The sequence below is a fragment of the Enhydra lutris genome, unplaced genomic scaffold (assembly GCF_002288905.1).
Source record: "Enhydra lutris kenyoni isolate GAN:26980312 unplaced genomic scaffold, ASM228890v2 scaffoldscaffold20, whole genome shotgun sequence".
NCBI lineage: Eukaryota > Metazoa > Chordata > Mammalia > Carnivora > Mustelidae > Enhydra > Enhydra lutris.
Genome location: NW_019154104.1, coordinates 29372814 through 29386757, shown reverse-complemented (window position 1 = coordinate 29386757; position 13944 = coordinate 29372814). Strand labels below are relative to the sequence as shown.

Sequence of the window (13944 nt, the reverse complement as noted above, 5' to 3'; positions counted from 1 at the left end):
TCCAGGTGCTCCAGAAATGCTCGGGCGGGCGGGGAGCTGTTTTTCCGCCCTGACTTTGGGTACTTCCGACGGAAGAATGGAAGCAAGGCGGAGGGCCCCTGCCTCTGCGAGGAAGCTGTGATGAGAGCCGCGTCTCCAGTAAACTGGGACACATTCCGGGATTACCGACTCACAGACCAGGGGCGCCACCGGCTGCCTTCGGCTCAGTCATGATCCCAAGATGCTGGGATCGAGCCCCGAATGAGGCCCCCTGCTCTGCAGGAAGCCTGCTGCTCCCTCTCCCACTCCCCCCTGCTTGTGTTCCCTCTCTCACTGCATCTCTGTCAAATAAATGAATAAAATCTTTAAAAAGAAAGAAAAAGGGGGGGCTGCCTGGGTGGCTCAGTGGGTTAAGCCTCTGCCTTCAGCTCAGGTCCTAATCTCAGGGTTCTGGGATCAAGTCCCACATCAGGCTCTCTGCTAGGCAGGGAGCCTGCCTCCTCCTCTCTCTCACTCTACTTGTGATCTCTCTTTCTGTCAAATAAATAAAATCTTTAAAAAAAAAAAAAGAAAGAAAGAAAGAAAGAAAAAAAGGGATCACAGGCTAGCTCACACTCCCTGCAGTTCAACACCTATTAACCGAGGGACTCCTCGCCTGGCACTGTGCCAAGGCCCCAGAAACAAAACAAAGTCTCTGCCCTCAGGGAACTTTTATTCTAGTGGGCGAAGCTGTCTTAGCTCAGGCTGCCCTAACAAAATACCACAGACTGGGGGCTGTGACAAGAATTTACCCCTCACAGTCTTGCAGACTAAGGTGCCATCCAATTCAGTTCCTGGTAAAGGCGCGCTACCCTGGCTTGTCAACAGAACCTTCTTGCTGCGCCCTTCCATGGCGGGGAGACGGATCGTCGTCTCTGTCTCTTTTTACCTAAAAGGGCACTAATCCCACCAGGAGGGCTCCACCCTCGTAACCCAATTACTTCCCAAAGGCCCCACCGTCAAACACCTTCACGCTGGAGACTGGGACTTTAACTCATGAATTCTGGGGGGAAACAAACAAGTCAAATGAGGAAATGCTTCCTGAGGCTTGAGACTCAGTTCTTAGACTCAACGTTCAACAACGTCAAGCACCAGACACCAACGCCAGCACAGTCACCAACATCACCACGAACTATAATACGTGTATGGAGTGAGTCTAAGCAGAGACTGACAGGTTTTATGATCCCCAAGTACCGCCAGTGAGCCCGACCCAGCCTGACAACCTTCCCACCACCACTTATGGTTTCCTTCCTATTATTTTATTTTTTATTTACACACACACACACACACACACAGAAAATCTCAAGCAGTCTCTACACCCAGCACAGAGCTGATGTGGGGCTAGATGTCATAACCCTGAGATCATGACCTGAGCCGAAATCAAGAACTGGACACAACGTAACGAGCCTCCCAGGTGCCCCCTCCTTTCTACTGTTTAAACAAATTCTGGTTAAGCAGACATGAACATAATAGTTATCATTTCAACCATCTGTGAAATGTCCAATTCAGTGGCATCAGGTACACTCACAATGCTGTATACCCATCACCACCATCTATACCCGAGACTCATAGTCCCCAACAGAAACCCGGTACCCAGGGACGCCTGGGTGGCTCAGTTGGTTAAGAGGCTGCCTTTGGCTCAGGTCATGATCCAGCGTCCTGGGATCGAGTCCCACATCCGGCTCCTTGCTCGGCGTGGAGGCTGCTTCTCCCTCTGCCTGCCTGTGCTTGCTCTCTCTCTCCCTCTCTCTCCGACAAATAAGTAAATAAAATCTTAAAAAAGAAAGAAGCCCGGTACCCACTGCAAACCTGCCCCGCTCCCCAGTGGCCTCTATTCTACTTCCTGTTTCTACAAATTTGCCTACTCTAGGTACCTTTAAAAAAAAAAAAAAAAATTATTTATTTATTTGACAGAGAGAGAGAGAGAGATCACAAGCAGGCAGAGAGAGAGGGGGAAACAGGCTCCCCGCTGTGCAGAAAGCCTGGTGTGGGGCTCGATCCCAGGACCCTGGTATCATGACCTGAGCCAAAGGCAGAGGCTTTAACCCACTGAGCCACCCAGGTGCCCCTCTAGGTACCTTTTATAAATGGAATCAAACAGTATTTGTCCTTTTGTGTCTGGCTGACCTCACGTCTTCAAGGTCCACCCATGTACTAGCATGTACAAAACTTCATTCTTTTTCACAGCTGAATAATATTCTTGCATGGACATAACCACATTTCGTTTATCCACTCATCCACTGATAGACACAGGAGCTGCTTCCCCCTTCTGGCTGCTGAGAATCATGTTATTATGGACAATGGTGTGCACACAGGCCACCTGTTTTTAGAAACAGCTTTACTGAAACACAGCCATGCTTGTTTGTTCACGTTACCTTTGGCTACTTTCCTGCTGCAATGACACTGGCATTGATTAGGTGCTTTAGGACAGCCTATGAAACCTGTAACGTTACTATTTAGGCCTTTACAGAAAAAAAGCTTATTGACCTTTTACCTATATGATGGAATTTTACTTAGAAAACAGGATTTAAAACTATAGTGGAGATTTTTCTAGTGAAATAGGAACAACAGTGAGATTACCCAATGATGGGATTTACTTCCAAAAGAGACATCAACCTGTCTTTAAAACAGGTTAGAGGGGCCCCTGGGTGGCTCAGTGGGTTGAGCTTCTGTCTTCAGCTCAGGTCTTGATCGCAGGGTCCTGGGATGGAGCCCGCATTGGGCTCTCTGCTCGGTGGAGAGCTCGCTTCCTCCCCTCTCTCTGTCAAATGAATAAATCTTTAAAAAAAAATAAAATAAAATAAAACAGATCAGATTTGAGTTCTATTTTGGAGGAGGACTACACAAGTCTGGGTAATAAATGAGAGAAGGGGGATAAGGTGGAAGGAAAAGGATGTTAACTATGCCTTCTAAGTTTCTGGGTTGCACTTTTTTTTTTTTTTAATTTTTTTTTTAAAAGATTTTATTTATTTGACAGAGATCACAAGTAGGCAGAGAAGCAGGCAGAGAGAGAGAGGGGAGGAAGCAGGCTCCCTGCGGAGCAGAGAGCCTGATGCAGGGCTCGATCTCAGGACCCTGGGATCATGACCTGAGCCGAAGGCAGTGGCTTTAACTCACTGAACCACCCAGGCGCCCCTCTGGGTTGCACTTCTGGGGGGAGGTCATGGGCCAAGCAGGAGAGTAAGGGGGAAGAGGCCACGTGCAGCAGAGGACCTGGAGTTCCCTTCTGATTTGAGGGGCCTGGGAGACACCTTGTGGACAGACAGACCTCAAGGAGGTACTTGGATATGCGAGTGTGGGGACAAAAGAAATTGAGGTTGAAGAGGAATACAGACATCACTGGCACATGGCCTATATTTAAAGCCAGAGAGATAAATGGTATCTACTGAAAAAAAATATATAGACAGAGAGGAGAGGGTTCAGAACGAACAGCTGGGTAACTGCAACCCCGAGGGAGACCGCAAAGAAAAGTCTAGATGCTTTGCCTCATGATTACTGAACTCAGTGACTTACCAAGTGAAAGTGATGCACCGTTGAGGCCGTCCGTCCTGAGTACAGACAATAACCACATGGTCTGTACGTAATGTTAAAACCAAAATAAAACTGATTAAAGACAATCTGCTTTTGATGACCATCACACATACACCTACACTTCTGAACGTGATCCAATACTCTTGCCTTAAAAAAACTTTTGTTGGGTCTTTCTAGATAATTGCCGTGTACTTTCGTAATATGTTTCAACTTCACATTACCACTTCTGTTACTTATTCCTTCATAAACCGCATATGCCAGGAAAGTTCAATGAGTGAACTCTTTGAAGACCAGCACACAGAAATCATCAAAAGGGTCATTAACTACTCAACAACACAATGTCAGGAAATAAACTATTTATATAGATAAAAATCATATTTTGAAGAAAGCTGCTTGAGAAATGACAAAAGATGTTTGGTTTTATGGTCAGAGAAATTAAAGACAATGTTTGCCTTCTTCTAGTTTTTTGGGGGTTTTTAAAAAAGATTTTATTTATTAAAAAAAAAAAAAAAGATTTTATTTATTTATTTGACAAAGACACAGTGAGAAAGGGATCACAAGCAGGGGGAGTGGGAGAGGGAGAAACAGGCTTCCCGCCCAGCAGGGAACCTGATGCCTGGCTCCATCCCAGGACTCCAGGATCATGACCAGAGCCGAAGGCAGATGCTTAAACACTGAGCCCCCCAGGCGCTCTAAGAAAACGTTTTAATGAGAACTTCTCGTCACATCTGGATCAGGTGATTCCAGTACTCACTAACACTGGCTAAAGGCAGACAACCTACAACAATCGGACCAAAGTAAAATGGCCTTAGCTGGAAGATATGGAAAAACAAAATCTAGACAGTGCCACCTATAAATGGGGCACACATTTTGTATTCAAATGGTCTGGAGGCAGGGGATCCTCTTTCTGCCAACCGCAGGCACCCTACGCTACCTCCCATGCTCCCTGAGGTCCTTCCCTCGATAGTCTCCTCACGGGAAGTATTTCACCATCTCCCACCATCACAAGGGCGAGTGCAGCACTCTAAGATAGTTTAAGAGAAAAACCATTCACTTAACTTTTATTGTAGCATATGGTTGTAATTGTTCTATTATTATCGTTAATCAGCAATTTTTTAAGGTTTTATTTATGGGGGCGGTTAGGAGCAGAGGGAGAGGGAGAAGCAGAAGCCCCATGAGCAAGAAGCCGTCCACAGGCTTGATCCCAGGACCCTGAGATCATGACCTGAGCCGAAGACAGAGGCTTTAACCCACTGAGCCACCCAGGTGCCCCTCAGCAGTTAAGATTTTTTTTTTTTTTTTTTAATTTGTCAGAGAGAGAGCACACAGGCAGGCAGAGTGGCAGGCGAAGGCAGAAGGAGAAGCAGGATCCCCACCGAGCAGGGAGCCCGATGTGGGACTCGATCCCACGACACTGGGATCACAACTTGAGCGGAAGGCAACCGCCTAACCGACTGAGCCACTCAGGCGCCCCTCAGCAGTTAAGTTTTTTTTTGTTTTTTTTTTAAGATTTTATTTATTTGACAGACAGAGATCACAAGTAGGCAGAGAGGCAGGCAGAGAGAGAGAGGAGGAAGCAGGCTCCCCGCGGAGCAGAGAGCCCGACGCGGGGCTCGATCCCAGGACCCCGGGATCATGACCCGAGCAGAAGGCAGAGGCTTTAACCCACTGAGCCAGCCAGGCACCCCCTCAGCAGTTAAGTTTTAAGTGGGTGTGGTGTCAGGCCTCTACCGGGGGTCTTGGAACGCACCCCCACAGATTAAGGAGGGGGCTCCTGCATAAACAAGCCCATCCTATCCCCACCTCTCAACTATCCCACTCACGTCTCCATTACCGAAGCCATCCTCATTCTCATCCTGGTTTAAGAGGCAAAGCAAAGAGACTCAGAATAACTTCGGTCAAAAAAAATAGTGATGGGGGGGCACCTGCATGGCTCAGTCAGTTAAGCAGCTGCCTTTGGCTCATGTCCTGATCCCAGTGTCCTCGGATTGAGTCCCGCATCGCGCTACCTGTGAGCAAGGAGCCTGCTTCTCTTTCTCAGCCTCTGCCTGCTTATGTGCTCTCTCGCTCTCTGACAAATAAATAAATAAAATCTTAAAAAAAAAAAAAAATAGCATTGGGACACCTGGCTGGTTCAGCTGGCAAAACATGTGAGTCTGGATCTTGGGGCCATGAGTTGGAGCTCCACAGGGGGGAGGCGGACTGTACTTTAAATAAGTAAATAATCTTTGAATAAAGACTCAAATATATTTAAAAAGAGAGAGAATTAAACTAAATGGAAAGGCTGGAAGAACTCTACAGGTCCATGAAGAGGTTTAAAAAGTGGTCTGACCTGCCCTCCCCGGCCCTACCAAGGCGGCCCTCTGGCCCTGTTCCTCAACGTGGGAGAAAAGGTTTAAGGTAATACAACGACATCTTCCCTCTGCCCACCTCTCACCCCCCACCCCGACATCCACTCTGCTCTCCAAAGCCCGGACCTCCTTCCTTCGAGAGGTCTTTCACTTCTGTCAGTGAGCCTTGCTTGGTTTCTTCGTTTCTTAAAAAAGAGAAGACCACCGGTAAGGCTGAAGCCTGAGAATGCTTTAAATGGCAGCCTCCGCGTCTGGGAACACAAGGAGGAGAGAGCCAGACCCCTCTGTTCCACTCTTCCCACCCTCCTGGGCTTAAGGGGAACAGTAGGTCCCACACTTAATGGTTGTGAAAGAATGCTGGAGGAGAGGAAGCATGTAAAGGACATGGAAAATCCTGAGTCACCTTCTATTAGGTTACACTTTCAATCTTTGGCTCTTCTAAGACACCACATGAAATTCTGGACACCACACCGGCTGGAATCCGCACTGTGACCCGGTGGTCCTCTTCATATAGAAGCCGTTTACCTAAGAATTCAGTCCTCAGAAAAGCTTGATTTCCCTACAAGTTTTTCTCATTGTAGCTAGAATCCGTTATCAGTAGTATGCTTTCCTTTTTTATCTCAACTGCCAGGAAACTCATGAGGGTTGACCCTCACACTTCCTTTTTTCCTGTGATCCTGATTTTCTATTTTCACCAACTCCCGTATTTATTTACCAACTACTTACTTACACATGGGTTGGCTAGATTTTGTTCCCCCGCACCTTTCATCGTAGGCCATCAGCTTCGGTCTGACCTTTCTGGGAGACTCATGGCAAAAACGACATCACCAACTCACCACTGCCCTCACCCAAACCTTCACTGGGGAAACCATGGCGGGGGGTGGTGCTAACTATTTGAGATTCATTGCTAAGCAACAGGCAGAGATCAGTCACAGGCTGTTTCCATGTTTCCCCACTAACAGAGACCTTAGGACAAGATAGAGTACCTGCGTCATGCTAGTAACTGTCCTATATCTGAACGCAGACAAAACCTCAAAGACACTAACTTCATGTGTTTGGCTTAAGAAACAAGCCCCAGAAGTGCCAAGTCATGTACCTGAAGAAACGCAGTTAAGTGGCAGATCTAAGATTTGAAACTAGGATCGACTGTGCAGTCCATGCCTTTCCTAAAAAGGGAACACTCCTGCACACCCTCTCCTCACCCTTTATACTTCTTTTCCACCTATGCGGTCTGGGAGGAGGGTGGTACTTGGGTCACTAGGCTGCGATTCCGCCTTACTGCGTCATTTCCATATGCTGATCGTTCACCCAGTTACGGACCGAGACTCTTCTAAATGCCTAGTGCCATCCTAAGGCTGAGGGTCACAAGCCCAAAACTTACTCCCTAGAGGAAGCAGAAAGAAGCAGGTTAAAAGGAAAAAAAAGCAAGACAGCTTCAGACACTGCTACAAAGAGAATAAAACAGGAGTTTTATTAGGAGTGAGAGTGAGAGTGGAGGACCAGGGAAGGCCTCCCGAGAGTGGAGATGTGAACACGGCAGCACAAGAATGGGACATCTGGGGTCACTGCACTGAAGGCAGAGGTCAGAGCAGAGAAACAAGCCCAAGGATGGAAAGAGGGCTCATCAGGCTGGAGCACGAAGGGAGGGGAGGGAGGAAGGAGGAAAGAGGGAAGGAAAGCAGGGGCCAAATCATGTGTTGCTCATGGTAAGGCCTCTGGACTTCAACTGAATGTGATGCGACATCTGAAGGCTGTGTGTGTAGGTGAAGACACAAAACACGGTATTTACCCTTTTAAAATCTACAGTTCGGTGACATTAACTATATCTATGCTGTTAAAGGGGTTTTCAAGCAGAGGAGTGAAGCCATCTGATGAAGTCTTAGAAAATTCAGGAAGGTAGAGAGAGTATACGCCTAGATTCCCCAGACATGAAATCCAGAAGTCTGTATGTAGTCTTTGTTAAGAATCTATAAAAATTGGGGCACCTGGGTGGCTCAGTCTGTTAACTGTATGACTCCTAGTTTCCGCTCAGGTCATGATCTGGGGTCATGAGATCTCGCCCCACGTGGGGCTCTACACTCAGCACAGAGTTGGCTTCAGATTCTCTCTCCCTCTGCCTTCTGCCCCACTCATGCGCTCTAAAATAAATAAATCTTAAGAAAAAAAAAAAGAATCTGTAGCATCTATTTAATACAGGAATCCTATGTATTAGCACAAACTGTAAGTGAACTGCTGGCAAAGTCAGAAATGAAAAGCCACTGTCAATCTGGAGGAGCAGCAGCAGCTTCTCTCCCTCAAAGTTTCTGGGTGCTTAGGAGCTAGAAGACAAAAGGAAAGGAAGGAAAGAGGACTGAGCGGAGAACTGCAAAAAGAGAAAGACACTTCGGGGTGTTTTCAGGCGTGATCCCCTGTGAAACACTAGAGATTCTGTTCAAGTCTGTGGCTCTCCTAGAAGAGACAGGGTCTGGGCTCCAACAGAAGAGCAATGGCAGCCTCCTTCCCCGCTCCACGCTTCTTATATCTAAGGGAGATCATTGATACAAGAAAGGAAAGTCCTTCACAACCACTTACACTGTCTTCATGTTAATCTTAAGAGCATGGTGTAACCTCAAAGGCATCGAATGATTATCAAGAATTTTACTCAAGGGGGAAAAAAAAGAATTTTACTCAAGAGCTCCTAAAACCTCATTCAGCAGGTCACGTTAAAATTTAAGAGTTCTGCTTTAAGAAAGTGAGTACACTGGTTCCTATGGTCATGTAGGAGTTCAGGAAGAAGTTCTTTTTCTTTTCTTTTCTTTTTTTTTTTAAAGATTTTATTTATTTATTTGACAGAGAGAGAGATCACAAGTAGACGGAGAGGCAGGCAGAGAGAGAGAGAGAGAGAAGGAAGCAGGCAAGTAGATGGAGAGGCAGGCAGAGAGAGAGAGAGAGAGAGAGGGAAGCAGGCTCCCTGCTGAGCAGAGAGCCCGATGCGGGACTCGATCCCAGGACCCTGAGATCATGACCCGAGCCGAAGGCAGCGGCTCAACCCACTGAGCTACCCAGGCGCCCCAAGAAGTTCTTTTTCTAAAGGAAGTCATTTTACAAGGGCACGGAGATCAGAAGTTAAGATACTCCAAGGCAAGATACTTTGGTCAGCGCCGTCGAAAGTGGAAATCTGATGCTGTTACTAACGTGATTACCAGAAACCACTGGGCCTGTTGTTATTGACAATTAATCACAAATTAAACAGAATGGGACCCATTAAAACACGGCACTTGGGAATGGGAACGGTCCTCTCATGGACTGTAATGAAGTCCTCCCCAAGAAAGAAGGTACAAATGCATATGGTAGGGTCAATTAACTTCCAAAACCTCCACATGCCTTCCCGATATTCTGCTAACAGTAACGAAATTAAAGTTACTGTCAACCTCCCAGCGGCGTTTCAGATGCCAAATTTTACAAATACAAGGTTTGAATGTTTACCCAACAATATCAGAGAATACAACCCACTGGTAAATACTCAGATTGAAAAATTATAACAAGTTTTCGCTTTCTTATACTCCTATGGGAAGAGCAGAGCTCATAAAATGGTGCCCTGAGAAGAGCGGATCAGGAGTTAACAAAGGAATGAAAATCCAAGGAAATGTTCCTTCTAGTCATTGTTTTTGCTAATAACCTGTTACAGGACCCTAACCGTCTCAGCCTTAAGCCCACCTTACTAAACAGACTGCAACAACAAAAAACCAGGAAGCTTTTGGAGAATAAACACCCAGGAGTCTAGCATACATTTTTGAGTTTATTACTTTATTTATTCTCTTCCAAAGTCTAAAATGCTAGCCAGTAGGTGAGGGTCAGGAGCCCTGACCTCTTCCTGATAGGGATTTTCCTTTCCCACGAGGGGGGTCAGCCGCTGCGGGTGGGAGGGAAGAGAACAGGCGAAGCACCTGGAGTCCCGCAGCACGGAGTCTGCGTCAGCGAGCCGGCTTCCAAAACTACGGGGTCAGGAATCAGGATCTTGGACTTAAACTGCCCTATGTAGGTCACAGGCTTGACAAGATCACTTGGCGGGGCGGAAGCTGGGAAGGAGGGGGTTGTTCTGCAGCTTGGCTCCGTGGGAACTTATGTGCATGGCAGCTCTAGCTAAGGATAAACAGGTAAAGGAGGAAGAGGTGGAAAACCCGCACAGGAGTGGCCAATGATCAGGACTAGTAACTTTTAGCAAATTTGAGTTTTCTGAATATAAAGAACTGACAAACAGTTAAATACTTTTCAACTTTCTTTCACTTTACTGATTTTAATATCGATGGTCTTTGCTGGTCTTAGAGGTTTTGCTCAATCCAGCATGAAGCATTTCTGTAATTTGGTCTAACAAAAGATAAGTAAAATACCAACAGCCTTGAGTGAAGGTCACGATTTCCAAATACCTGCAACCTCGGGGCGCCTGAGGGGGCTCAGTGGGTTCAGCCTCTGCCTTCGGCTCAGGTCATGATCTCAGGGTCCCGGGATCGAGCCCCCATCGGGCTCTCTGCTCCGCGGAGAGCCTGCTTCTCCCCCACCCCCCTGCCTGCCTCTCTGCCTACTTGTGATCTCTGTCAAATAAATAAATAAAATCATAAATAAATAAATACGTGAAGCCTCAGATTTTACAGCCTTCTTAGGTTTCTCTCCAAACTAAATGTTTTACGGGCACCTGGGTGCTCTTGTCACCTGGGTGACTCTTGATTTCAGCTCAGGTCATGATCTCTGGGTTTTGAGATCGAGCCCCAGATCAAGCCCAAGATCAAGCCCTTCATGCTCAGCGGGGAGTCTCTCTCTCTCTCTCTCCCTGCCCCCTCCCACAGGTAGGGGTACTCTCCCTCTCTAAAAAAAAATAAGTTAAAAGAAAAAAAAAAAGCCCTAAATGTTTTAAATACTCAGCTTTTGTCATGAGCATCTCTATCTGTCCATGATTAAGCGGTTTAGTTTATAGTGAGCTCTTTAGAACAGTATCAGTCCCATATGATGACAATCTAGGGAAAAACATACAGGAGACTGTGCCCTACATCAGGCAACATGGAAATGTTCATTCATCATGTGCCAGGAAAAGACCCCAAAATAATCAAGGACCTTAAAACAGTGGATTAAGCATGTTTAAGACACAGCTGAGGTGTGATTAAACACCAAAACACGCTCAGCCTCACTGAGCCTTCATCTTCTACACAAAGACAAGCAGGTCCTGCTCTAGTACCTACACTACGGAACCTTACTCAGCCTTAAAAAGGAATGAAGTACACTCGACAATGTGGCTGAACCTTGCACACCGGCTAAGCCACAGACACAAGCCCACAGATGGTTATGACTCCATTTAAATGTCCAGAATGGGCAAAGCCAGAGAAACACAAAGTAGATTAGTGGTGGCCAGGGGCTGGAGGGCGAGGGGAAATGGGGAGTGCCTGCTCATGGGTATGGGGCTTCTTTCTGAGATGTTGAAAATATTGTGGAATTAGCTGGCGGTGATGGCCACACAACCTAGTGAATACAGCACAAGCCACTGAACTGTGCCCACGTGAATTACATCAGTTAAAAAAGAGGAAAGAAAAAAGCAGATCCACTAGATTCCTTTCCCGTTATTCCATTAAAGAGATGCCAATCACACAGACCGCTGTGACTCTGTGGGCAATTAAAGAAAGACAGCACACAAGCAAAAGAAACCCATAAAATCCAAAGATTTGGTTTCCACGAACGTGCTGGCTCCCACTAAGTTTTTTTAGCCTAGAAACTAACAATAACTAGAGTCCTGAGAATACCCGTGTACAATTTTTTAAATAAGGACTTCAGGGAACTGAGCTTAGACTTGGGCAAAACGATCACCTCACAGCTCATTCCCATCCAAAGGACTGTGCTGTGAAACCACAGTGGTGTTCAAACCCTTCTAGCCTGGGATCGGATGAAACGGAGTCCGTGAAAGCACTGAGCATACTGGCTACCATAGTCAACACACACACCAAGAAATTCAGCTTAACAATTAAACTGCTTTGATTTCTTTACCTATTATCAATTACCTCCTCATTTTAGTTCCTAAGATTCCACTATATTCAGAACTTGAACTTGGGGCGTGCATAGTTAATCACCAACTATTAGGCTTCTCTTTGGTAAATAACTCCAAGCCACAAGGACAAGGAAGAGGACTAGTTCACCACAAAACATGTCTGAGGAATCAGGCCTTACTATGTTATTGCCACCAAATATTTATAACTACCTTTAGACACCGAGTACTCTGGAATACGCCAGGCAACTAACTCTGCAAAGAAATGGACATTAAAATAACCCCACACTGTGCAACTCTGTAAGAAGCCACTTGCACAGGGGAAATAATGATTTTGAAATGCTGACTTAATTGTAAATTAACTCCCATTAGTCAGGCCCCTCAGACCTTCCCCCTTGCCTGGCTGACTCCATACCCATCACCTCACCCAGTACACTCTCCATTACCAGGTTTTCTGGATATGAAGCAGGCGAGCAATTTGATAAGATCGAATACAGAAAATTTAAAACACCCTAGTTTTCTAAATTTCTATAAAACCAACATGTCCTCACCATGAGATAAAGCAAGTTTAGTTTTATAGTTAAGGTATCTATCAATATCTCATTTCAGGAGCGCCTGGGTGGCTCAGTGGGTTAAGCCTCTGCCTTCAGCTCGGGTCATGATCTCGGGGTCCTGGGATGGAGTCCCACAGCGGGATTTCTGCTTGGCGGGGAGCCTGCTCCCCCCCCCTCTCTGCCTACTTGTGATCTGTCAAACCAATAAAATCTTAAAAAAAAATCTAATTTCAGATGGGACCCTGAATTCAGCGAAACTCAGCAACAACCGATTGGCCCAACTCTTATTCTGCATATTAATGGAAAGAGAAGACTTTCGGTTCCAACACCACGGGTGTGCACGCTACCAACTCTCCGGAAGGTATTCTGATAACCACGAAATAAGTGGGCAGGTTTCGCCTAAACACGCACCTTCACTGAACCCAAACTGCTCCGACTTCCACGAGCACTCGGAAACGCAGAGCGGCAGCCCTCTGCCCCGCCGGCCCGAGTCCCGGAGCCGTGCAATTACGGTAGCTCCCCGTGGGCTTCCTTCAGCAGCCCAGCCGGCCCAGCCTTCCCCTCGCAGTCAGCCATCCATTCATACTCAAGGGTCATCGCAGTGTGAGGCTCCATCCCGACAACTGATGCCACAGCCCTACGGTGGGGGTTTCCTACAACTTAGAACTAGTGTAAGCCCCGCAAGCGCTAGACCACCGGCGCCGGCAGGATCACTCGCACGTCCCTCCACGGCCCCAGCAGCGGAACCAGGTGACATGTGCATCAAGTACCAGCACGCGGACTCGCAGCGTCCTAGGCCACGAAGCAAAGGAGAGCAGACTTCAACACGCAGACAAGTTCCCTCTGCCCTATTTTCTCCGGCCTTCCAGAATCTTTCTCTTCCCGGGAAAGGAAGCGGACCGCCTACATGCACAGAAAAGCGAGCGGACACTTAAAGTACTCGGCTGCATTAATTCGGGGTCAAACGTCCCCAGCTGGGCAGCTCACCGACCCGTCTCCACAGACACACACTTAAAGACACTCCCCCAAACGTAAAGGGTTCACAACAACCTACAAAACCCCGCGGACCCGCTTCCCACCGTGCCGCCGGCGGGGAGGGGGGCCCGAGACAAGGACCTCGCCGGCAGCGCGGCGACAGGCCCTGCCGGCGCGGAGCCCGCACACGCGAGCCCTACGTGCCGCCCAAGTCCCGCCCCACCCGGCGAGCGCGGGGAGCGCGGCCGCTGGCAGGGTCTGGCCTGCGCGCCGGGCGTGGGAGCGGAAGGCGCCTCTCGGGAGCAGCTGAGAGTCCGGGGAAGAGGGCGGAGCGGGGCCCGGGTGCCCCCCACTCCAAGGACGGCGGGGGGCTGGGGGGAGGCGGCGGCGGGCTGCCCGGCCGGGCGTGAGGTCCGCGCAGCCCCGCTGCCCGCGCGCCCCCGGGCCTCGCGTGGAGCCGGCCGGGCGGGGGCGGCGGACAACGGGCCGGCGGCCGTCCGTTGGCCCG

The 13944-nt window shown here is 48.0% G+C and overlaps 1 protein-coding gene across 1 annotated transcript in view; it reads right to left on the bottom strand.

Annotated features, from left to right (window-relative positions):
- The window catches only part of LOC111148469 (YY1 transcription factor), a 30114-nt gene that overhangs the window by 14798 nt on the left and 1372 nt on the right, over positions 1–13944 (bottom strand). The gene's annotated exons all lie outside the window — the stretch shown is intronic.